At 38.0% G+C, this 27120-nt stretch overlaps 1 protein-coding gene across 8 annotated transcripts in view; it reads left to right on the forward strand.

Annotated features, from left to right (window-relative positions):
• Window positions 1-27120, forward strand: part of RAB28 (RAB28, member RAS oncogene family) — a 96758-nt gene that overhangs the window by 42906 nt on the left and 26732 nt on the right. The window lies entirely within an intron of this gene.

The following is a 27120-nucleotide window of genomic DNA, read 5'->3' on the forward strand; positions in this document are numbered from 1 at the left end:
GCTTCTGCTGACTTGAACTGTGTTCCCAGTTTTCACTCGTCAGTGAGCTGATGGTGCTTACTTCAGTTCTCCCTTTCCTTTGTATGGTCCAGAAAGTCAAAGTGACTGTAAACTCACTTTATTTGTATCTCATCTCTCAGGGGTCATCCGGCCTGATGTTCAGTGTCTGCTGAATGTATTTTGTCCAATTTTCTAGTGGTTTATGGTAGGAGAAAAATCTCGTCCCAAGTATTCTGTCGTAACTGGAAGTAGTAGTACTTTAAGAAAGTCATCAAATATTTTATATCTTCAAAATGTTTTGTATTTTCAGATTTGTATATCAAATAAAACATAGATTATACTTACCAGTGTTTTATATTAGGTTTTTTTTTTATGAAGAGAGTTTCAAGATTAAAAATAATTAGAGAAACTCAAAACTAGATCAGTTCAGGGGCACCTGGGTGGCTCAGTTGGTTAAGCATCCAGCTTCAGCTCAGGTCATGATCTCGCGGTTCATGAGTTTGAGCTCCACTTTGGACTCCCTGCTGTCAGCCTGTGAGCACAGAACCCACTTTAGATCCTGTCCCCGTCTCTCTGCCCCTCTTCCACTTGCACTCTCCCCACTAAAAAAAAAAAATCAGTTCATTTCAGAATACCAATCTATAGGGAATTTCACTCATTTGGGTCATGAGGCTGAGCCGTTTTCTTACACCGTACATACCTTGATTTCATGGAAAGTAAAGAGAAAGACAGCGTTGATGATGATTAAAAAAACCACACAAACTGATGTTTTTTTTTAAGAAAGTGGCCTTGAAAATCAAAACCTCTGAAGTACATGTTGTTACCCATAGGGTAAAAATATTCTTGTTAGTGATACTCTTTAGAGTAAAGGTTACTAAGACTAATAGTTAAGTACTTTAAAGGTCAGCCAAATATTTTGACTAATACTATTGAATAACATGAGTATCATCTCAGCAGTGCAATATGGTAATATGCTTACTTAGCAAATATCTGTTAAGGGCCTGTTATGCCTAGGAATCATACTAAATACTGGGAATACAAGAAGATTAAGGTGTGGTCCCTATCCTTAAAGACCTGATAGTTTTCAAGATATGGTCATAAAATTACAAGGAAAGTTGGAATAATAAGGTTGGAAGTATGGACAGTCAGGGGAAGGTGGGATATTACATGGAGATCAAGGTAAAGGATCAGTACTATGTGAAGACTATGGAATAAAAAAGGCATAGATGTGGATGACATATCATTTGGGGTTTTATGGCATCACTTATGTTTTTTTCCTCATGGTTCTCATTCTATTGAGGCCTCACTTCAGGTTCTCCTCCTCAGAGAGTCTTCCCCAAGGTTGCTTCTTAAATTGCACAGGATTCCTGTGAGATTAGGTGAGACCAGATGGTGACCTGAGGTGAAGAAGAGGATGAATTCTGCTCTGTCCTCTCTTCCCCATTAAGGCCTTTGCACTGAATCTTTGCGGAGTCTCCCAGGAATTTTTTCAAAAGATGGGAATGTCAAAGAGAGGGGCTCCAGGTTGAAACAGCAATCAGGGCAAATTTGTGTCCTCTTCAATTTGAACATTATCTCAAGTTTAAATCTCTAGAGAAAATAGATTTGATAGTAATATGATAGTCATGAAACTTAAGCCAAAGTTATCAGTGTGACATTTGAAATCAAATCTTGCCTTTAACCTAAGTTTTAATTTGTTCTTTATTAAAAAAAATATTTTAGTGTTTGCTTATTTTTGTGTGTGAGAGACAGAGAGAGAGAGAGAGAGAGGGAGAGAGAGAGAGAAGGAGGGAGGGGGAGAGGGAGGAGACACAGAATCTGAAGCAGGCTCCAGGCTCCAAGCTGTCATTACAGACCTGATGCGGGGCTCAAACTCACAAACCATGAGATCATTACCTGAATCAAACTCAGACCCTTAATTGACTGAGTCACTCAGGTGCCCCAAATTCTTTTCTCTTTTATTTATTTCGCTACTGTAATACAAGTAGGTGTTGAGTGGGAATGGAAGGGGAAAGTAGTATCTCACAGTGATAACATTATGAGGATAGTCATGTATGTATTGTTTAGAATTGATTCAGCTCCAAAGTATGACTGTTGTACTGTTACGTTTTTCTTGCCACAGAACTTCGTATACATGTGGTAAATTAAAAAATCAAAACCCAGAAAACTTCCAGGATGTATTAAAGCCAGGAACTTTGCTAGAGGTTAGAAATTTCTATTGATTTGGGGCACCTGGACGGCTCAGTCAGTTAAATGTCTGACTTTGGCTCAGGTTATGGTTTCACGGTGTGTGAGTTTGAGCCCTGCTTTGGGCTCTCTACTGTCAGCCTGGAGCCCGCTTTGGATCCTCTGTCCCCCTCTCTTTCTGCCCCTCCCCTGCTCACTTTCTCTTTCTCTCTCTGTCTCTCTCAAAAGTCCTTAAGAAAAAGAAGTTTCTATTGATCCTCCTATAATGCCAAATTCAAGATGTTGAAAAAAATATATGTGGATCAAATTTGGCTTTCTCTAAGAATTCCTCCTGCTCAGTTGCCTGTGTATACACCCCCTGCAACCTCCACACCAACAGCTTTAATGTAGGATCTTGAGTGCTTTTCATATTGTTTTTAAGTTTATTTATTTTGAGAGAGAGTGCAGTGGAGGATGGGCAGAGAGAGAGAGAGAGAGAGAGAGAGAGAGGGAGGGAGGGAGGGAGGGAGGGAGGGAGAATCTTAAGCAGGCCCCATGCTGTTAGCGCAGAGCCCGACACAGGAACTTGATCCCATGAACTGTGAAATCATGACCTGAGCTGAAATAAAAAGTCGGGCACTTAACCAACTGAGCCACCCAGGCGCCCAGTCTTTAGTTTTAGTAATATCCACGGAAGCTTATTTAATTCCGGAATCAGCTGCCTGCTTACTGATACTCTTTTTTTTTTTTTTTTTTTAAATATCATTAAGACTGATTTTTTTAGAGCAGTGTAAGTAATATTCACAGGAAAATTGAAGGGAAGGTACACGGCTAGCTTCTCCCATTTTTCACACTCCAGAGTGGTACATGTGTTACAGTTGATAAATCTACACTGAAACATCATAATCACTTAAAGTCCGTCGTTCCCTCTGTGATTCATTCTTGGTATTATGCCTTCTCTGGGTTTGGAAAAATATGCAGTGACATTTGTCCATCATTATGGTGTTGTACAAAAGCCATATTGGAATCAACAAGTTTAGATTATTCTTCTGAGGAGTTTTAAGAAAGCAGAGAAATAGAAGTAGGGGATGGTGAAGAGTTTTAAAATTATTTTTGCTTTTGTTTTTTCAGATGAGAGAAATACGTTTGTATGCTGATAGAAATGAAGTGATAAGGTGGAACTGATGTAAGGCAGCGAGGTTAGAATCGCTGGAGTGATGTCATTAGATGGTTGAAAAGGGGTAGGATTTAGGGTGCAAATGTTTGGCTTGAGGTATGAGGATGGACCGTTTATCAATTCATAGTAACAGGAGTATAGGCAATTTCTTATACCATGTTTGTGTGTGGAAGGTCTCGGCTGTTTCCAGTTTCTCAGTGAAATAGGAAGCATAGTCTTTGTTGTGGGTTAAACTGTTTCCTTCCAAAAAGGTATATTGAAATCCTGACCTCCAGTACCTGTGACTGTGACCTTATGTAGAAACGGGATCTTTGCAGATGTAATCAAGTTAAGGTGAGTCACACTTTGATTAGAGTTAACTTTAAATCCAATGATGTATCCTTTTAAGGAGAGAGAAGTTTGGACAGAGACAAATGAGGAAGAAAGCCATGTGGAGGTGGACTCAGAGTTTGCAGTGATGCAGCCGCAAGCCAGGGAATGCCAAGGTTTGCTGGAAACTTCAAGAAGCTAGGAAGAGGCAAGGCACCGTTGTTCCCTGTAGCCTTCAGAAGGAGCACAGCCCTGCCAATACTTTGATTTCTGACCTCTAGCTTCCAGAATTGCGAGAGAATGAATTTCTGTTGTGTTAATATAAGCCACCTAGTTTATGCTACGTTGTTAATGGCAGCTCCTGGAAACGACCAGCCTTTAACTGATGGGGAGAATGGAAGAAGCCCTAAGGTTTTGATTTCTTCTGGATGTCTCTTAACTTTTCTTTCTTTGACCTAAGACTTCATATGATGTCAGGCTGCCTTGACATTTTCATTGGCTGGTGGGTAGAATGTTTCTCCCCACTTTTAACGGACAAGGCATCTCTTCAGGATTCTCGGCTTCACACTAGAGTCTTGGTACTAGTTTTCTCTCCGTTTGCATCTCCAAGCACATGAGTTTTCTTCTGGGCAGGTTTTAGAAAAGCTGACTGCAGCACTTAGAAAGGATGGAATCTCCCTTCCCCTCCTGGTGGGCTAATGTAGAATTAGTTTAGAGTCAGTTAAAAGACTGATTTTATTATTTTATTTTTTTAGCATTGTTATACAAATTTTTAAACACAGAGAAGTTGAGAGAAGTTTTCAGTAAACACTTGTATACTTACTGTCTAGAGCAAGGGTTAGTAAAATTAAAAAAAAAGAGAGATTTTAGGGGAGAGAGAGAGAGAGAGACAGAATGTGAGTGGGGGAGGGGTAGAGAGAGAGGGAGACACAGAAGTCAAAGCAGGCTCCAGGCTCTGAGCTGTCAGCACAGAGCCCACATGGGGCTTGAACTCATGAACTGTGAGATCATGACCTGAGCTGAAGTCGGACACTTAACCACCTGAGCCACCCAGGTGCCCCAAGCTTTTTTTTTAAAAGATCTAGATAGGGGCACCTGGGTGACTCAGTTTGGTTAAGCCTCCGAATTCAGCTCAGGTCATGATCTCACAGTTTGTGGGTTTGGGCCCTGCATCAGGCTCTATGCTGACAGCTCAGGGTCTGGAACCTGCTTCTGATTCTGTGTCTCCCTCTCTCTCTGCCCCTCCCCTGCTTAAGCTCTGTCCCTTTCTCTCTTTCTCAAAAATAAATAAACATTAAAAAATTTAAAAAAAGGAAAAGATCCAGATAGTAGATATTTTAGCCTTTGCAAGCCATGCAGTGTTTGTTACAAGTGTTCAACTAGCCCATTGTAGGGCAAAACCAGCCACGGATGATATGTAAATGAATGTGTGTGGTTGTGTTCCAATCAAACCTTATAGATGCTGAAATTTGTATTTCATACTTCACATTCATGTCATGAGTTATTCATTTATTTTCAACCTTTAAAAAATGTACAACCATGTCATTAGCTCATGGGCCATAACATAAACAGGTGGCAGACCACATGCGGCCCACCGGCTATAGTTTACTGACCCCTGATGTAGAGTTTACAATGACTGTCTTGCTGGTTTTGCTTTACCACATATCTGTCCATCTGTCCATCCCTCTATCAGTCTAGCAGTTCAGCTACATTTTGATGCATTGTAAAATAAGTTGCAGACGGTGCTCTTTAAACCTAAACATTTCATTGTATATATCATTACTTAGAATTCCTTTTTTTTTTTTTTTTTTGGTGGTGAGATTTAATGACAGTGAAATGAAAAAAATTTAATTCTACCATGATGCAGAAATGAAAGAAGCAGAATTAGTAGCAGCAGCCCCCAGAAGGCAAACAGGAAGAGACTGGAGATGAGAAGGACAGGATGCTTGCATGTTTTATTTTTTGCATTGTTGTTCATTTTTTTAATTGACTCTTTCTTGAGAGCCAATAGCTCTGTGGCCTCACATTCATGTTTTCGATTCCTTACGATCTATAGATGCTTGCTTCTTCCTATTTAAATGTGTAGCTAGAATTGAATGGTATTAGTAGCTGATCCGGGTTTTAAAATGTATGATGAAAGCCAATTTGGATTTTCTTAGCAGTTGTTATGAATGTGAGGACAGATCTCAGGGCTTGCAGTATATTTCATCCTGAACATAGTGTATTGGTAGGATGTTGAAAGGTCAGGCTTAATTTAATTTAGATATACAGGCAAGCAATAGCTGAGACACCCCCCGTCCATTTTGAAGTTGAGGAATTTCTTTGCACCGATTTACCACTGATTTCCCAATCTGTATAGCTGTCTTTCACTCTTTATATCTTTGTAAAATTTGAGGTTATGTGGAGTTACTGATCTGTTTTTTCTCTCTGGTGGTCACCTTGGCTGACCTGAAAACGTTCCCCCAAATTTCCTTCCGTGTTTTGTTTTGGATAGTACTGGTTACATTTTGCACAGGAAGTGACAGGCATGCTGCATGCTTTTTGCCTCTCGTAGGGTCGGTGCTGAGTACCAGGCACTGTGTCAGCTCTCTTACAGTGTAGTGTTCCTGATTTGTTTGCTCATGTTGTAGGTATAGGATTGCACATGGTTTTCTTTCTCTCTCTCTCTTTCTTTCTCTCTCTCTTTTTCTTTCTCTCTTTTTCTTTCTTTCTTTCTCTCTTTCTCTTTTTTTCTTTTTTTAATGTTTATTCGTTTTTGAGAGAGAGAGATTGAGACAGAGCTCAAGCAGGGGAGGGGTACAGAGAGGGAGACAGAGTCCAAAGCAGGCTCCAGGCTCTGAGGTGTCAGCACAGAGCCCGACGCAGGGCTCAAACTCATGAACTGTGAGATCATGCCTGAGCTGAAGTCGAACGCCTAACCCGCTGAGCCACCCAGGCGCTCTGGTTCCAGTTTGTTCTTGTGTTTATCGGTTCTAGCTCATCCTCACAGGTTCCAATTTGTCTTTGCTCCTCTTCTTATCCAGTTCCCTTGCTGACTGCTGGTCTGGCTGACCTGTAGTGACTTCAGGCTCAAGATTAGATGCAGAGGCAGCATACTGCACCTACTGCTCCAAAAGCTTCTGCACCCAAGGTCTAACTCCTACAACAAACACTTCTTCTTTATCACCAGACCGGTTCTGCCTCTTTGATCCAACCCTGATTGATACACTTTACCTGTTCTAGGATTCATATAGAAACCTTTTATATTAGATCCCGTACTTAGAGAGTTGTTTCTACCAGCTCATTTTATCTTCCAGGAATTTTTTTTCTCTTCTACTCTTGGCACCTTTTCCTTATTTTTTAAAAATACTGCTATGTATTCTCATTTTTAATATTTCATCTGGCATATCAATGGTACTTTGAGCCTTAAATAACAGTTTGGATTAAAAAATCCTTATTGTGCTTAAGGGCTGGTTTTAAAAACATTTAACAGGCATATTTTATTTTATTTTTTATTTTATTTAAAAAAATTTTTAGTGTTTATTTTTGATGGAGAGAGAGAGAGAGAGCATGAGCACGGGAAGGGCAGAGAGAGAGGGAGACACAGAATCTGAAGCAGGCTCCAGGCTCCAAGCTGTCAGCACAGAGCTCGACGCGGGGTTCGAACTCACGAACTGTGAGATCATGACCTGAGCCGAAGTCAGACACTCAACCAACTGAGCCACCCAGGCGCCCCAACAGGCATATTTTAAACATAGTTGAAGTCTTTTTTACCAAAAAGACTCATGTAACAAAAACATTAAGCTGGGGAAGGTACAAAAAACCCAAAGAAGTCCTCACATTTAAAGGGTCTAGAGTGAGACACAAGTGTCACTTTAAATCAGCTCTGTGTGGCAGAGGCATAATGAAAGATGTTTGACAACTGACATTCAGACATAGCTTTGCATTATGCTATAGCCATATAATGTGATGTGATGTGATGATCAGCATAAAGTTTTCTTTTTGGCAACTTTAAAGTTTGAACAGCTTTCAGTGACATGTGATTGATTCTTCATTGGAATTGGCTTGCATATCTTTTTTTTTAGCATGATTATTTAGTATCAGAGGTTGAATGTTTTGACTTTTGAGGTTGACTTTTTTGTTGGCAATAGAATTGTTTCTGACCACTCAAATTAATTGATGCCACTTTTGCCCCACGTGAGATCTTATTGTAATGCTTTATTTTTTTCCAAGACACATTTAAAAGACAATGTAGTAAATAATTATTGAATGAATTAATTCCAAACGGGGAGATCTGAAAATATTATTAAATTTTAATAAAATATATTATTAAATATTAGTGGAGTAACTTCATAACTTCTTACAGTGCCATTGATGCCAAAGATGCCATTGATATACTTATTTAAAAACTCATTTTTCCGTACATTTATGTCTCATATTGAAGTTTTAGCATAGTGGAGTATTTAATATATGTCACTGTGTAATGTATTCTAAGGTATTGTTATAGTGTTATTCTAGAGTTATTCTACAATTACTATGTAACAGATATTTTGTAGGATTTTAAAGTAAAGAATGATCATTCCTCGGTGGCTCGAGTTGGTTAAGCGTCTGACTTCAGCTCAGGTCATGATCTCACTGTTCACGAGTTCGAGCCCCGCGTCAGGTTCTGTGCTGACAGCTTAGAGCCTGGAACCTGCTTTGGATTCTGTGTCCCCCTCTCTCTCTGTCCTTTCCCCGCTCATACTGTCTCTCTCTGCCTCTCAAAAAATGAATAAATGCTAAAAAAAATAAAAATTAAAAAAAAATTATCATTACATACTCGATTTAGAAAATGTGGAAAATGCAGAAACCTATGAAGACAAAAAAAAATATCACTCATAATTCTACCTAACAGAACCGACCGCTTATTAATATGTGCATGTATTCTTTCAATCTCTTTCTGTATATGTATTTTTTCACTGACGGTTTTAAACCTATGTATTTTTCTTGAATGCAGACCTGTTTTTTAAAGCTGTGTTTTGAAGAGCTACCTAAAATTTTTACTGATTGGATGCCTTGTAGGTTACTTATTTTTCTATTTATGATTATTTCTTTGTGATTATTTCTGAATTCAAGAACCATGACTTTTATAATGTTCACTATTATAAGAGAGACAGTGAATCAAGAGTCCAACTTAAATGAATAATAGATCCCAGTAAACTGAGAAAGTGATAAGAGGAATGGAAAGAGGAATGGAAAATTCTTATTAGGTTCTCTCACCTAAAAAGCTTTAATGCTTATTCATTCTAAATTCTCAAGGTGTAATCTTCATTTATTTTTGAAATAGTGAGTATTCTGAAAAAGGGGAATCAGAGTTCAGTAGTTTCCTTTTCATTGCTCTCCCATGATTACAATATTCATTAAGAAATCTCAGAATTTTATCCATAAATACTGGTTGCATTACTGATATGTAATTAGAAGGAAGGCTGTCAGCTTTTCTTATTAAAAGTTTTTCTTTTAAAAGAAGTCTGTTTTGGGGGGCCTGGGTGGCACAGTCATTTAAGCGTCCGACTTCAGCCAGGTCACGATCTCGCGGTCCATGAGTTTGAGCCCCCCATCAGGCTCTGGGCTGATGGCTCAGAGCCTGGAGCCTGTTTCCGATTCTGTGTCTCCCTCTCTCTCTGCCCCTCCCCCATTCATGCTCTGTCTCTCTCTGTCCCAAAAATAAATAAATGTTAAAAAAAATAATAAATAAAAAAATAAAAGAAGTCTGTTTTTTGATAGTCTCAGAATCAGATGATTCATTAACATAAGTAAAGTTACCTATCTAAAGATACACTGTAGTTTTCAGTTGGATTTTCTGTAATCTCTAACTTACAGTATAATTCATATAGGCTGACAGCTTTCTTTTGCCTCTTTTGGGTGTAAACACGTGTGTTTATTGTTTCAGCTTCATAGAACATATTGCACCCATGAGAGATATTTCTGAGATTTATGTTTTTTTTTAAGATTAAAAAAATTTTTTTTAAATAATCTCTACACCCAACATGGGGCTCAAATTTACAACCCCAAGATCAAGAGTTGAATGCTCCACTGACTGAACCAGCTAGGCACCCCTCTAGGGTTTAATTTTGAATAAGAAGTACCCTGTGCTATATTTGTATGTATTTGAATGTCTTTTATTTATTTTTATTATTTTAATTTTTAAAAAATCTTTATTTATTTTTTTAGAGAGAGAGAGAGAGAGAGAGAGAGCGCACAGGGGAGGAACAGAGAGAGAGGAAGACACAGAATCCGAAGCAGGCTCCAGGCTCTGAGCTGTCAGCACAGAGCCTGATGCGGGGCTCGAACTCATGAACTGTGAGATCATGCATAACCTGAGCCTAAGTCAGACACTGACTGAGCCACCCAGGCACCCCATATTATTTTAATTTTTTTAATGTTTATGTATTTTTGAGAGGGAGAGAGAAAGAGAGTGAGTGGAGGTGGAATAGAGAGAGAGGGAGACACAGAATACGAAGTAGGCTCCAGGCTCCGAGCTCTCAGCACAGAGCCTGATGCAGGGCTCGAAGTCACGAACTGTGAGATCATGACCTGAGCCACCCAGGCGCCCCTGTTTGAATGTATTTTAATGTTAGGATGTATCATTTAGTTACATACCCCAATAAAAGAAAGACTGATAGTTTTAAGTCAGATAGTCTTAGATTTGAGATTTTGCCTAGGTGGTTTGTTTCCTCCTCAGCCAGAAGACTTTCACTGAATCTTCCAATACAAGCATTGACTTCTCAAATATGGGTTTACATTTTTATTAGGAGACACAGATTTTCTACACAAAAATGATAAATTTTTTGAAAATGAATACCTGAATGTAGAGTTTTAAGAATCTTCAGGAGTGTTTATTAAATGCTACTTTAGAATTTTTCTGTAATTTGGGACTAGCCAAAAAGTAGAAGTGGTCTGTTCAGTCGTAACAAAAAAAACCCCAAAATGGCAGATGTCTGAAAACAAAAAACAAGTGAGTGTTGTTAAAACTTATCAACTGCATTTGCCCGTTTTAGTTTCAGTTTAAAAACGTATTTTTTGATTTAAAATTGAACACCAAAATGATTGTATAATTTTGTTTCGTTTTTTATTCCGTCTTCTTCCTCACCACTGCTACATATAGCCATAGAGTTGCACCTTGATCCACCAATATATTGAGACTGGACTGAATTCTTTGTCAGTGGAGATTAGTGTTTTCTAGGTTTGCAGTTAAGCTCCTTGTTTCTTCGGGATCTCTTTTTTTTAAGCATTAAAAATTACTGATCACTATTCTGTATGTAAGAATTTATACGAATTGATTAAATTTTACATTTAATCTTAGGTTCGGGAGTGAAATTTTCCTCTTTCAAAGGAAGCTTTCTGTTAGGAATTATCTGTATTCTTGCTTATTGACATTTGGGCTAGCACCACCTTCTGAGAGTTTGTCATAGTTTAATATCAAAGTCAAAGGGACATTTTATAATTAAGAAAATGCTTTCAGCTTTTATGAGAATTAAATTTTTTTTTCTAAAATCAGTTTGGTTAAAACACATGCTGATGACCATTAAAAACAATTGTGTGTTAGAATTTGACTGTTATTATTGTAAGTATTTGCACACATTCAATTTCTGCTTACATTTAAAAGTATCCATTCATTCATGCCTTTGCTGTACCAAGCACAATGGTGGAGGAGCCATATGATAGTGTTGTCCTAGAGTGATGTGCTTGGCACACAGGGGCACTTTACAGCAGAAGTAAATACGTAAACAGAATCTTAAGGGGTATGTCTCATCCCTTAAGGAATGTACCATACAGAGAAGGCCAAGAAAGACCAGTCCAGGACTTTAGAAGCTAAGAAACAGTCTGAAATATAAGGGAAATTTACATATGTCCCAGCTGGAAGTTAGGGTGTAAGGCAAGGAGAGTTGAGAAACAGAGATAATGTTTTAAGGAGTTTAGATTTTCTCCTGAGAGCTACAGAAGAGTGATTTGACCAGTAGTGTAGAGCAGGGGTCAGCCAACTATGGCCCATATCCTCTTTTTGTATGGCCACTAGCTAAGAATGTTTTTTATATTTTTAAATGGTTGGAAAAACATCAAAAGAATGATATTCCGAAAATTATATGAAAATCGACCATTAATAGTTTTATTGGAAGAGAGCCACACTCATATTTTACTGTGTTTGTGGCTGTTATTTTCACCACAAAGGCAGAGCTGAGTAGTTGCTATGAAGAACGTATGACCCACAAACTCTAATATATTTACTGTCTGACACTGAACAGAGAAAAGTTTGCCAAAACCTTGTCTAAATACAGAAATTAAAATATAAAGATATTCAAAATGGATAAAGACACAAGGACCACTTATATGCTATCTGTAAGAAACCCGCTTTAAATATGAAGATATAGACAGGTTAAAAACAAAAGGAATGAAAAAGATATATTCTGCAAACACTAATCAGAAGAAAGTTGGAGTAGAAAATTAATAACAAGGAATTTAGTTCAGGGATTAAAAAAAGATATTACATAATATTCAGAGGGTTACTTCACAAAAAAGTAATCATAATCCTTAATGTGTATAAACCCACAAACATAACTTCAAAATACTTAAAGCAAAAACTGATAGTAAAGAAAAATAGGCAAATGAACCATTGCAGCTGAGATTTCTTACTACTGGCAAGACTTCTCACTCCTCTCAATACTGACAGGGCATATACACCATTAATCAGTCAGGACATAGCGACATGAACAACATTGACCAGCTGATTGGCGTGATTGACATTTATGGAACATTCCATCTGACAATGGCAGAGTAAACGTTGCTTTCAAGCGCACACGGAACAAGACATTATATTTTGGCCTATAAAAAAAAGTCTTAAAAATTTAAAAGAATTGAATGTGTTTACTGTCAATAATGGAATGAAACTAGAAATCAGTAACAGATATTTGTAATATCCCCAAATATTTAGAAATTAACTCACTAAGTAACCAATGGGTCAAAGAAGAAGTCACAAAAAATTAAATATTTTGAATTTAGCAAAAATGAAAATACTGCATATCAAAATTTATGGGATGCAGCAAAGTGTTAGTGTTTAGAGAGAAATTGTTAGCATTGTTAAATGCTTATATTCGAAAAGAAAAAAAAATTTTCAAAAAATCAGTGATCTAAGCTTCCTCCTTAGAAACTAGAAAATGAAGGGCAAATTAAGCCTAAAGCAAGCAGAAGAGAGGGAAAAGTGAAGGCAAAAGTAGAAATCCAAAGCAGTAGAGAAATCTATGAAACCAAAAACTGGTCCTTTGAAATCAGAGCAGTAAAATAGATAAACCTCTAACCGAACTGAACATGAAAAAAAGAAGACACAAATGACAATATCAGAAACAAAAGTGAAGAATTTACTACACATCCTGCAGGTATTATAAGGAGAATAAGAGAATATTAAGAAAAAATTTTATTTCCATAAATTTGGCTACTTAGATTAAATAAATTCCTATAAAGATACAAACACCCAGAGTTCATTTGAGAAGAAACAGGTAAACTGAATACCGCAGAAATCGAAGTCATAGTTTAAAATGTTCTCACAAAGAAAACTACAAGCCCAGATGGTTTTACCTGTGAATTCTACCAACACGTATGGAAGAAATAATACCTGTTGTATATAAAGTGTTCCAGAAGACCAAAGAAGATATAACACTTCCCTATTCACAACAGCAGCATTAATCTGGTACTGAAATCACGTAAAGACACTATAAGAAAACTACGGACCAATATTCCTCATGAACACAGATGCACACACATAAAATCTTTAACAAGATACTAACAGTGAATTTAGCAATATACAGAATAAAAAAGATACTACGTCATGTCCAAGTGGGGGTTTATCCTGGAAATTCAAGGCTAATTCAGTATTCAAAATCAATTAATATAATTTGCTCTATTAATAGGCTAAAGGAGTTTAAAGCCGTTTGATGATTTCAATAGATATCTAAAAAGCATTTGATAAAATTCAACATCCGTTTTAACTCTGAGCAAACTAGGAATGAGAAGGAACTTCTTCAACCTGGTAAATGGAACTTATGAAAAGCTGTAGTCAGTATCATACTTAGTAGTCACAGGGTGAATACTTTCCTCCTGAGATCAAGTACAAGGCAAGAATGTCTACTCCTACGACTCTCGTATTCAACATCATTCTTAAGGTGTCCTGGTTATTGTAAAACAGTAAGAAAAAGATATAAGATGTACAGGTTAAAAATGAAACAAAATGACCAAATTCTGAGATGTGATTAACTATGTTGAAAATCCCTGTGTTGAGAGTCACTCTGACAGTGTGGAGCCTGCTTGGGATTCTCTCTCCCTCTCTCTCTCTGCCCCTCCCTTGCTTGCTCTTTCTCTTAAAATAAATGTAAATAAACTTAAAAAAAAAAAAAAAAGAAAGAAAGAAAGAAAGAAAATCCCTGTGTTGAGAACAGTGTATAAGCATAAAGAAGACCCAAATAAGAAAAATTCAAGGATACAAAGTCTCAGTATTATAAAATTGTCAGTTCTTCTCAAATTGATTTATTGATCCAGCATCATTTCAATAAAAGTCAGATGGTATTTGTGTGTGTGGTGTTTAAGTAAGCCAAATCTAAAATGTATGTGGAAGAGTAAAGGACCAAGAATAGTCACTATGCTTCAGAATTAGGTGAGGAACCTTTGCCCTGCCAGTGATCAAGACTTTTTATAAGTAGCTTTTAATAATGACAATGTGGAGTTCATTCCAGGAAACACAATAGAGGTACTGGCAACGAAGCTCACGTAAATGGAACTTTGATGTGATTTTGAAAATGGTCTTGGAGACCTTGGAGAAAGAGTAGAGTGTTTAATAAGTAGCCCTAGGACAGTTGTTTACTTGAAAAAGAAAATGGATCGCTATGTTATTCCCATACACAAAAAAACTGTTCACTTGGAATGAAATGTTAATGGCACAACTGTTTATTTATTTATTTATTTATTTATTTATTTATTTATTTATTTATTATTAAATTTTCTTCTTCTTTTTTTAATATGAAATTTATTGTCAGATTGGTTTCCATGCAACACCCAGTGCTCATCCCAACAGGCACCCTCCTCAGTGCCCATCACCCACTTTCCCTGACCTCCCACCCCCCATGAACCCTCAGTTTATTCTCAGTTATTAAGAGATTCTCAGTTATTGAGAGTCTCGTATGGTTTGCCTCCTTACCTCTCTGTAAGTTTTTTCCCCCCTTTCCCTCCCCCATGGTCTTCTGTTAATGTTTATTCATTTTTGAGAGACAGACAGAGTGCAATGGGGGAGGGGCAGAGAGAGAGAGAGGTAGACACAGAATCCGAAGCAGGCTCCAGGCTCTGAGCTGTCAGCACAGAACCTGACGCAGGGCTCGAACCCACGAACTGTGAGATCATGACCTGAGTCGAACTGACTGAGCCACCCAGGTTCCCTGGCACAACTTTTTAGAAGAAAAAAAATAAAGGAATTTCTCTCTTACCTTGGTACATAGAAGGGTTTCTTAACCAAGATGCAGTTAAATATTGAATATATCAACCACATAAGATAAACACGTTTGCTTCTCTCAGGTGACACATTAGAGAATTCAAAAGATGAGCCACAAACTGGGAGAAGGTATTTATAATAAAAGTAAATGACAAAAGGTTAGTATACTTTACAAATATATGAGGAAAAGACAACTCACTAGATAAATGGAAATGAAACAGAAATAGGGATTTCACAGAATAAGAAAGACAAATGACCCAAAGAGGTGAAAATAAGTGCAGTCTCATCACTAAGAAGGAAATGCAAAATAGGACCACAGGTAAGAAATGAGGTACAGATCAAGAAGCCTCAGAATAACAGTGATGGAGACATAATATGAATCTATAAGAATTCATACTCATTACTGGGTGGATTATAAGTTGGTACAATCGCTTTGAAAATGACTTGGCGTTAATCTGTGAAGAACATTCATAGACGATGCTTGGTCTTAGCCAAAAGGCCGAGAAGCAGTGAACATTCGTAGACTATGATTCAACAGTTTTACTCTGCCGTGTATCTTAGACTGCTTCCCATGTGTGTCAGGTGACGTGTACTGTGAATGATCACAGTGCTTCGTTGTTGGTAATAGCCAGCAACTGGGAGAAGCTTGCGTGTCCATCAGCGGGCGGAAAGATCTCTAAGTTGTGTCCGTCCAGAGGTGTCCTCTGTGGCGGTGAAAGCAAGTGGACTGTTCGACTTGGGATACCATGCCTGAAATGACGTGGTATGAGAAACAGACCGTCTCGGAACACTACATGTGTGAAGGGCAAGTTGTACGGGAGTTGAGAACGCAGACTCTGGAGCTCGATTGCCTTGGGGTGGAATTCTGGCTCCCCTCCTCGCTAGATGTGTGTCCTTCCAGAAGTCCTAAACCCTTTCCGTGCCTCAGTTGTTTCATCTGTCAATGACGGTAGCTGTGAGGATGAATAGATACGATATAGGAGTAAAGCACGTGGAAAACTGCGCTGCTGTGTGTATGTCAGCTGCTCCTACTGCTCTCTGTTCTTTTACTGTTTCCTTTTTGTTGTTATTTGAAATGATGTTCTTTCATTGCGCCTCTCTCAGTAGATCTAGTCTGTGGTGGGGAATTGGAAAATATAAAGAAGAATTGGATAACCATAGTGTCATTGCCAGTTGAGGCAATTCTCACTGTGGCTTCTGTTCTTTGCAAGATCCCAGGGTATGCTGGTATCTAGGCAAGACAGGTACACTTTTTTTTTTTTGTCCCATGCAAGTCTGTGTATGAAAGGCATAAGTGAACTTGGACCTTACTGTGTCTATTATACCTATCTATTACATATATATCATGCAGAATTTTGCAAACAAACCTATATAGTTCTGTGCAGGTATGCGATTCCCTAGTGAGAATTCCTATGGAGAATGTTTAAAACGTGAATTAATTTCCCAGTTCCCTTAGGCTTTTGGCATATGGGCTAATGCTAATCTTCATGATTTATGCACACATGTTCTAGAAAGCAACAGTAAGTTGTAGACAGCCACAGATGTAGAAAGATTTACTTACTCTGTGGTGCCGTGTTCTCATTTCGACCTATTATTTCATTTTAGCATGAAGTTAGAGGAGAAATAGTTATCCATTATCTATCGCCAGAAAGAATTTAGGTGATCTAATGAAGCTAAATAAATTGAGGAAATAATATGAGTTCTCACATACTCCCTCCTGTCCTGTTGATTCCGGCTGCTGTTGGTGTTGGTCTCGTGACTCCACGGAGTTCATGTTCATTATCACTTCAGAATTCTTATACCTTGCTTTGTGATACGTATGTGACTACAATACAAATGCAATGCAAAGGGATTAGGCAAATTCTGTAACAATAGAGAGAATCTGTGAACGTGTTGCAGGATTATTAGAAGCAAAGTAGGTAACAAATGAGGCTCTGGCAGAGTCAGGTGGTAAATAATTGAAGAGAAAATCCACAGGACTCATGGCGCATATAGGTCAAAAGAATAGGCTTTGATAAAGGATTGATAAAGGTCCTTGGGAAAAACTATGAAAACTGTCAGTTTTTTTGCAGCAATGAACCTTCTTTATGATCATATGAAAAAATAGGTTTGAGGAAAAGACTGTCATGATTATCATTTTAATAGGAAGTTTTATATAGTGAGATCTACGTACATAAGAATATGTAAAATCTACGTACAGATGAGAGAAGAGCCATTCCCGGGTTGGGAGACAGAGCATTGTATTGCCAAGCACCCCAGAGGCCCACGAAGTGTCTTTATCAATCCTCTTTCTAGCTCTGGAGGCATCTATTACCTTCGTCCTAATCTTTTCCTTGCTGTTGTTTGTGGTTTTGTCATCTGATGTTCTTCACCGGCATCACTGTCCTGGGAAGTGTGCTGTGCAGGCAGGTCCGCTCCTTGTACTGCCGAACAGGTGCCAGCGCTGAGACGCCTGGCAAGGCTTAGCTTCTGGTGTCTTCAACATTGCGGGACAAACCTTAGCTGCCACTGCAGCCCAGGCCCCGTGACCCCTGACTGGGATGCCCTGGCTCTGCCACTGGCCAGAGCTGACTTAGCCCCCATCCCCAAGGTCTCTGGGACTTGGTGAGACATCATTACCTGATGTCTCCTCTCTGGTGCCCCTAATACCACAGCCGGGACTGCCGAACCTGACGGAGGGGTGTGGGGCACCCGTGTGGGGAGCGCAGTGTGACTCAGGCACTGCTTCCCTTCCACCACCCCTCCCCCATCCCCCCCCCTGCCCCCCATAGGTCATACTACTTACTGCCACCTCTTACTCCAGCCCAGCCTCCCTCTGCTGTGCCAAGGCAGTGGCTTTGGTTATTTAAATAAAAAGGAAGTGGGACTGGAACTCAAAAAAGAAAAAAGAAAGGCCAACATGCAAGTGGACGCATGCAGCTCAAACTCAGTCCTTCGAGGGTCCACTGCGTATTATTTTAGACACAGTTGATACTTTGTATTTCTTTTAAGAGCTTAAAAATGTTTTTGTCTTTATTCAACACCTACTTTGTCAGTGGCTCTTGTGTTCTGTGCTTTCCTGTGCTCATCTGCTTTTGTTTTTAGCTGCACATAACAAAAGAACCAAATTAGCAGGTCTTAAGTAATTAAGTAATGAGTTTGCCATCTCAGTGTATTTGATTTCATGAAGTCCGAATTTCTGTGTTTCTAAAGCATCATGAAACAATTGAAAGGAAAATCCTAACTTGAGGGGAATGTTTGGAACAAATTTGGCAAATGTCCTTATCAAAGAAAGTGCTTATACACATTGATAAGGTTAAACACTTAAAACACAGTAGAAAATGGAAAAGAAAGGAAGAGACATTTGATAAATAAATATAAAAACTAGTATACACACACACACACACACACACACACACATACATATATATACACACATATAAAACATCTAGTGTACAGGAAAAATGGTAAACTGCGTTGAGGTCTTTATACTAGAAGCTAAAGTAGTTTCTTTGATGACACCTTTTTTCTTTATCTGTGGAACACAGTGATTTCCAGGCAGTTATGTTTTTTTAAGAAGGTTGGTTTAAGAATCTACAAAGTCAAGTTCTGGTAATTTTTTATTTTGTGGCATTAGCAATTCTTCTAATACAGTATGATTTACTGTGTCATCAGAGAAAGACAGCATTAGAGAGTGTACATGGCAGGGTAAAATTAAACACATGCTCACAATCAAATTAATGTATTTCATCTGTCTTCAACTAATAACAATCTGTCATGTTATCTATCTGAGTAGGGGCATAAACAGTTTATTTTGTGTTTGGAGTAACTTCCTGGAGGTAGTTAATGTGACAAGTAGTTTGTTTGAATTGAGTATAACCAGATCAACACTCTAGATGTTTCCTTGATACCCTAAAAATTACTGTGAAAATCTGTACAAGTGCTGTGTTTCTATTTTGCTTTTACTTCTTTAAGTTAGACAGCAACATATTTTACAGTCATTTCACGGAGAATATTCTGTTTCTGCCATCATATATGAACTGAGGGGCAAAACCAGTTTATCCTTTTAATGCTTTCTTTCCACTGATAGGGAATAGACATTAATATTTAGCATCTATCTAGACAATAATAATTAGCATCGTAGAGCGCTTTCCCTTTTTGTAAAAACCTGTAGTAATACATTCTGGCTTGGATGAAAAAGTCATATTCATTATAGAATATGTTTTTATATCATGTTTAAAAATGAATATTAGGAAAATAGGAATATTGTAAAGTTTCAGACCAAAATAAAAAAAATAGTATTATGTTTTTTAGATTTTAAAAATCTTAAAATTTTTCATCACTTAGTCTCTTATCAGTAGCTCTGATTATTATACATTTGATATGGTTTTTTTAATATACCTAGTTTTGAAGCTATTTATTACATTTGGTACTGTAACTTTGAAGACTGCTCTGTTCATTATATCAGTAATCCTATTGGTAGATGTAGTGGAGGTCCTGAATAAGGATGCCTGAATGCCAGTAAACAAATAGGACTTACAAAGAGAAGTTCTCATATACTTGGCTAATTAATATTAGTGTGTGTGTTTTAGAAGTCAAAATATATACATATTTTAAGCACATGTAAATGAAATTTAGTACATTACTAAAGGTATTTTACTTGTCATATTTGGGCTAATCATGATGGATCATTTTTAAACATTATGTAATTTCACAATTTGTACAGCTGCAAGTACTTTGTAAAAGACTTTGTATAATCAAGTGCTAAGGCAAAGAGTATCTTAGTTTATAATGTTGATGGGCTCAATTTTATGATTTACTGTTAGTAATGAATACTTTTAAAGTACTAATAAGTAGTAACCAGGTATTTAATAGTTTACTTTTTTATAATGATGAGAATTTAAAGTTTGTATATCTATATTCTTTTAACTAAATCTCTGTTAGGTTGATGTTAGATAAAATAAGGAAACATCATCCCCAAGGCTGATGTTCATTCTTCTTTGCAAGACATTGAATGGCTTGGTTCTAATTCTGGTGCTACTGACAGCTAGCATTGGGTCTGTGGTTAAGTCACTGTGAGCCTTGGTTCTTTTATGTGTGAGTTAGATGAGTGCTTTACCTATTTGCCAGGAGTGTTACCAGGTCCGAGTGTTTTGCAGATTTTGAAACGGAGTTTAGATTGTTTCTGGAGTCTCGTAGAATGGTTTCTCTCTGTTTTTGCCCTCCCATCCTTTCTCCTCATCTTTTCTATCCAAGTAATTTTTTCAGAACACAAGATCACATCGTGTCATGGGCTATGACCCTGCAAGGGCTTCATGTTGCTGAATTTGGCTCCTATCCTCTTGTTACACATGCCACATGTCCCCACTCTTGATCATTATGTTTCTTGGTTTTCCTCAGTTGTACACAGTCATTTTCCTCTGTTTGGTTTTGTCCTAGTTCCAGTGACTGCAACATTTCTCTCCTCCAGCCTCCTCTTAGCCTGATTGGCTTGTTCTCATCCTTTATGTCTCAGATGAAAGAGGTCTCCTATAGCCATCGTATGAAACTGTCATCATTACTCTCTTGGCTCCTGTCACTCCCCATCTGCTCCTCCTCCCCCAGTGAGTCATCTGTAGGTTGATTAATGTAGGATTGTTACAACTTTGGGGAGGAAGAATCATCAGCTGCACACGTGTAACACTTGCCACCTTCTATTTTGAAAGTTACAGATAATGGTAACTATTTCCATATACAAGCTGGCTAAACGGAAAAAAAATGCCATATTCATCAAATCTGTAGGAGTGCACCCTTTTTTATCATTTGTAATTTTCTTTTGAATGGTCTCTGAATTTGGAAGCAAGGAGTTGTCACTGTATAGTGAATGGAAGTGCTTTGAACCCAACAGGGGAAAGATGAGGGTTTGCTAATATATGTCACCCAGAGGGATTTCCTTTTTGTGCCTATAGTTTTGCTCAGGTGGACTGGAATACATAAGGTAAGATGGGCGAAAATGTGGCTGTGTAGATGGAACCTATATGTGTATGAACTCCTTAGCACCCCATACAGGACCCTCATGTCCCAGCCCTGCTGATTTCACCAGTTCTTGGAAGCCAGGTTCTTCCAGATGCTCATGCACATTTTTTTTTTTTTTTTTTTTTTTTTTGCTGATGTTGTTAAGGAATGTTCATCCTCTCTATCCCCAGGGTTGTGTGATTGTTTTTTCCCCTCATAGTTTAGGAGGCAACTGAAGCATCATCTTCTCTGTGACATCTTTCCTAGCCCTCTGAGCAATTCTAGAAATTTCATTTCTCTTTTCTCTTGCTGTACCTTGTCTTATACAGACCACTATTGTTCTCTTGGTCTCAGAATTCCATTGTATAATATCTGTCTACATGTGTTTCTCTTAGCCTGCCTAGCAGTTATAGCACTTACAAGGTGCTGAGTAAATAATTCACGAATAAATGAATGGATAGACAGACCATAATACACTAATACTTACTGAGTATGTGCCAGTCACATAGTATGCGCCTTTCCATGTACCAATCAGTGCTGCATGTGCTTTATACGTATTTCCTTATTTTATCTATCACAGTAACATTATGAGGTAGGTATTGTTATTGCCTCCTCTTATAGGTGAGAAAACTGAGATAAAGGGATTGATTTGTTCAAAATTCCACAAGTGGTAATAGAATAGGAAATCAAACCTAGGCAGTCTGGCTTTGGAGACTGCATTCTTTACTTACCATGTCTTACTTCTTGAGGTAAATCAGTGAATTTTTGAAGAACCATAGTTTTTTTTTTTTCTCCCCTATATTTGCCTTAGTGCAAACAATTGAGAATTTCAGAAAAGTTATTTCTTGTATGAGAGTAGTTCTTATATGTAATATATCACTCCAGATCAATAAAATAGTAACAAAGATCATCTACTGGTGTATGAATAATTTTTTGTAATAACTCTTTATGATGATATTTGATGTGATGTGACTTATTAGAGTAATTGTTTATTAAACATCATTTACTTCTTGTTACTCATAAAATCGGTCTCTGTATCCTCATATACAGGCCACTTTATCCTGAAAGTTACCCACGTGGATAAATTTTGAACCATCACATCAACTTATGGAGTTAGTATTCCATTGGAATTAGGGCCAAATGAAGGATGAAGTGACAACTTTAGATTCAAGATTGGGTCTTGAGTTGTTAGCTCAGTTAACTAATGATTCAGGACCCAATACCTAAAGACCCATTATCTACCTTATCAGTAAGGGCTGGAGGTGGGATAGGTGGCCTTGTTCGTATGCCTCTTTTCAGACCATTCTCCTTTGTCTTCCCTAAAACCCTTAGATTTGAATATCAAGCCATGTGATTATACCTCTTGCTACTTGTATTTGTTGGCCTTATCAGCCAACCCCTGCCTGAATCATTCCTTGAATTTCTCAGAGAAATTTCTCCTGGATTACAGTCACACCATTGCTGTTACTGTCACCATTCTTGGTAGTTTCAGTACCCATATGGACTGTCCTCGGTCTCTCATGTTCCATGAATCCTTTACCTCCAGTCATCTTGCCCCCGATCGACACCAACAGAGTTATTCTGAAGACCTCGTCATTAACAGTTTCTGAGCTTTCCCCATAGTATTGATATTAATTTCGTATACCCCAATCTGTCCATTATCTCCTGTCTTTCCAACTCAGCTTCTTTAGTAACTCAACTCCAGTAAATTTTCGACCCACACAAAACCTTAACATCAGTTATCAATTACATCTTAACAGTTTTCAATTTCCTGAACCTCTCTTTACCCAACTTGGATTTCATGCTTCATCGAAATAATCACTTCCTTACGTTTACTGTCCTCAATTTACCTGGCCTTCTTTGCAGTAATTGTATGTGGTACAGTTTCTCTGTTTAATTAGTAAGTAATTTCTCTGCTTGAATGCACCTCCACCCATGTAGCTGAATGTGGCTGGAATAAGACCTGTAATATACTGTGTCTCATTTTAAATCCAGGTTACTATCTGCAAGTGATTTCTCAGAATCTCTCACATCCCACATCAAATCCATTAGTATTTTGTATTTACTTTTTATTCCAAAAATATATTGAGAATCTGCCCTACTTTTTATCATCTCTACTGCTACCAACTAGAGTATTGTCCAAAGTACCATCTTCTCTTTCATATGTGTATATATATATATATATATATATATATATATATATATATATAGGACAAGATTAGAGGGAATTTTATTGCCTTACATAACTGAAAAACCCAATAACTATGCTGTGTTCAGGTGTGGTGTGATCCAGGGACTTAAAAAATACGTACAATCTCTGCAACCCAGTCTCTCTTGGCTCTGCTTTCTTTCCTGGTGGTTTTGTTTGTTTGTTTGTTTGTTTGTTTTCTTATATTTTTACAGTAGCTTCCTCAGTGGCTTCTCTGCTTTACATGTGACTCTGTAGTTTATTCTCTGCAGAGCAGCCCATATTAACCTTACAAAACGTGACCTGCACACCCTTTGTGATCTGGTTCCTAGCTTTTTAAACCTCATTCCCTACTGTTTCCCTTTCTTGTTAACTCATTTCAGCCACTCTGGCCTCCTGGCTTTTCTTTTACTGCTATGCATAATCTTCCTTTAATGCCGTTGCCCTTACAGTTTCTTCTGCTTGGAAGGCTTTTCCCAGATTTCCTTGCCCCTTAGCCTTCTGAAGGTCTTTGGCTTACCTGTTTAAAATAGTACTTCCCCTCCTGTGCCCTTTATTTTTCTCCATAAGATCTGTTAGCAGTTGCCATACTATGTTATTTTATTTGTCAGTCTCTTGCCTTTACTAAAATGTAAGCTCCTTGGGTCCCCAGCACCCAGGACAGTGCCTGGCCATAATAGGCACTCCTATATAACCAAATGAATGAATGATCAATAAAGTGGCTGTCCTTAGAAATTGTTAAGCCCAGGGGAGCCTGGGTGGCTCATTCGGTTGAGCATCCAACTTTGGCTCAGGGCCTGATCTCACGGTTTGTGGGTTCAAGCCCTGTGTCGGGCTCTGTGCTCACAGCTTGGAGTCTGGAGCCTGCTTCGGATTCTGTGTCTCCCTCTCTCTCTGCCCCTCCCCTGCTCACACTCTGTCTCTCTCTCCTTCAAAAGTAAACATTTAAAAAATTAAAAAAAAAAAAAAAGGATTGTTAAGCCCATGTTTAAGCAGAGTTGTAGTGTGGTTGAGGTGAAAGGAATTGCACGTATGTATGATGTGAATGCCTTTGTCCTTCAGTTGCTTAGATATTGGAAGGATATATGCCAGAATGTTTGGGAAATGAGTATGTATTACTGTTATTAGGAAATTTTTATTCCATTTTCAAAAATGTGAGAACTGGAAAGATGATGTAGCTCACTGAAGGACATAAAAGAAATTAAACGGTAGCAGTGAGAGTATTATCGCATGTATGATAGATGACTACTGGATAATAATCTTAAGGATGCTCTTAAAAGTGAAGAAAGGAAAGATTTTAGCGTTGTCTCACCATAACTTTATCTTCAGGGTGTACATTTCTGGGTTATTTAGAATTAAGTATTCTAGTAACTGTGTCCTCTTCAGGGTTGCCCACTAAATTCTAACAGAACAGAGGGAAACTTTGTGGTGAAGTTCTGTGAGGGCCTTTTCTTGATCTGCTGTCTCCTTTGTCAGACTCTCAGTTATTTAAAATAACGTTTCTGATGGTCTTTTATGTTCTTAAAGTAGGGTGGTGGCTTTTTTAGGACCTGGATTGTATAGTTTTCTTTTTGTCTTTTCTTTCTTTTTTATTTTTAATGTTTATTTTTGAGAGAGAGAGAGAGAGAGAGAGAGAGAGAGAGAGAGAGAGAGAGAGAGAAAGAGAAAGGGGCAGAGAGAGAGGGAGACACGAATCCGAAGCAGGCTCCAGGCTCTGAGCTGTCAGCACAGAGCCCGATGTGGGACTCAAACTTGTGAGCCGTGAGATCATGATCTGAGCCGAAGTTAGACAGTTAACTGACTGAGTCACCCAGGCGCCCCATGGCTTATATGTTTTTATCTTTGGGTTCTCACTGCCTCCCACAGTGCTTGGTATATAATAGGTGCTCAATAAATGTTTGTTGGATAAATGTTGCTGCTGTTTTCAGTTGACCAGTGACAGTACTAGTTTCTTTAGTATCTTTATTAGGAAAAAAATTCGTACTTGGGTGGTTAATTCCCCAATGCTATAGATAAATGTAAGTGGTAGTTAGGGAGTTGGGGGGCAGGTGGTAGGGAAGAAGAAAGAGAAAGAAAAAACAGAACACTGATAGACTATTCCATTTGAAAAGACAAATGCACACACACATTAAGTGACAAACTTCATGTTTGTTTCTTTTTAATTGGACAGTGATTTCATTGGGTAATTTTCTTAGTGACATGATTTGTTCTTACTCATGTTGCATTAGGAAAGCATTTTAGCCTCAATATTATGATAAACTAGATGTATAAATGTCAGTGCTAATAGCTCAGTATTTTAGTCTTCTACAAATTGATGCCTGTGGTATCTGGACATTTTTTGGCTTGTTCTTGTAAATAAGGTCTCAGTGATGTTTAAGGAACAGCACTTGTGGCCAGAAAGGAAAAAAGCTCCACATTATCCAAGCTAAGCAGTGTAAATGGGACTCAGAAATCCCCCACTAGATCAGAAATCTCCTAGAGAAAGATCTGTTGAGCCTACAAACTAAAGACCTTCGATATAATATTAAATAAAGCCTTTTATGTAGTATGAGAGCATTTTTTAGTTGATAATCAATTGCCACTATTATGTAGGCTTAGTAGATTTGCAAATTTACAAGTTTTTACAAGTCAGTTGGGTCCCTTCCTCAGGAAATCAGTTTAAGTTTTTTTTTCCTATATTGACTCAAAGAGCCTAGTTGTCCTTAAATCCTGTGAATATATTTGCCTTATAATTTGACGGCATTGAGTCAACACCCTTATAGGGTCTGTAGTGTTGTAAAAGGAGAAACTGTTCAATAAAGGATCACATTTGAAAATATAGACTGTGCTGGATAAAGCCAGTATTGGCTTTGGTACCGTGCTTTGCTTTAAAGTACCTACAACTTTCAAGGAAATATTCGCTTGCCCATTACTTTCAAAATGTACACTTTAGATTTGGAAAGCAACTGAGCTGTATCTTTGTGAATCAAACTGTGGCTATAAATAAAGTAAACATGCAACAAAATATTGTTATCTTTTGGCACAAAATTAATTTTGTATTTGTGTTAACATTAAAGTTTCTAGGGATTATAGAACTATTGTACTTATTAAGGTAATTAAGTTGTTTCAAACTAAATATGCTTGGGGAAGTGCATCTTGCTTTCAATTACAGTGACCTTTGAACAACATGGGGGTTAGGTGTGCCCATCCCTCGCATAGTCAAAAATCTATGTATAACTTTTGGCTTCCCCAAAACATAACCACTAACAGCCTGCTATTGACCGGAAGACTTACTGATAACATAAACTGTCAATGAACACATTTTTTTTTTTAATTTTTTTTTTCAACGTTTATTTATTTTTGGGACAGAGAGAGACAGAGCATGAACGGGGGAGGGGCAGAGAGAGAGGGAGACACAGAATCGGAAACAGGCTCCAGGCTCTGAGCCATCAGCCCAGAGCCTGACGCGGGGCTCGAACTCACGGACTGCGAGATCGTGACCTGGCTGAAGTCGGACGCTTAACCGACTGCGCCACCCAGGCGCCCCAATGAACACATTTTTTATTCGCTATATGTATTATATATTCTTTCAGTAAAGTGAGGTAGAGAAAAGAATGCTATCAAGCAAGTCATAAGGAAGAGAAAATACATTTAGAGTACTATACAGTAGAAGTCCACGTGTAAGTTCAAACCCATGATGTTCAACAGTCCACTGTAATCATTGTGTTTAAACATGTGATGCCAAGATGAGATCTTTTTCGTGTCTCATCAGTGTGCCTGAGGCTGTAGATAATAGGAATGAGTACTTTCCATTTTTTGAGCACTTTTCATGTACTGGTC

The sequence above is a fragment of the Felis catus genome, chromosome B1, assembly GCF_018350175.1.
Source record: "Felis catus isolate Fca126 chromosome B1, F.catus_Fca126_mat1.0, whole genome shotgun sequence".
NCBI lineage: Eukaryota > Metazoa > Chordata > Mammalia > Carnivora > Felidae > Felis > Felis catus.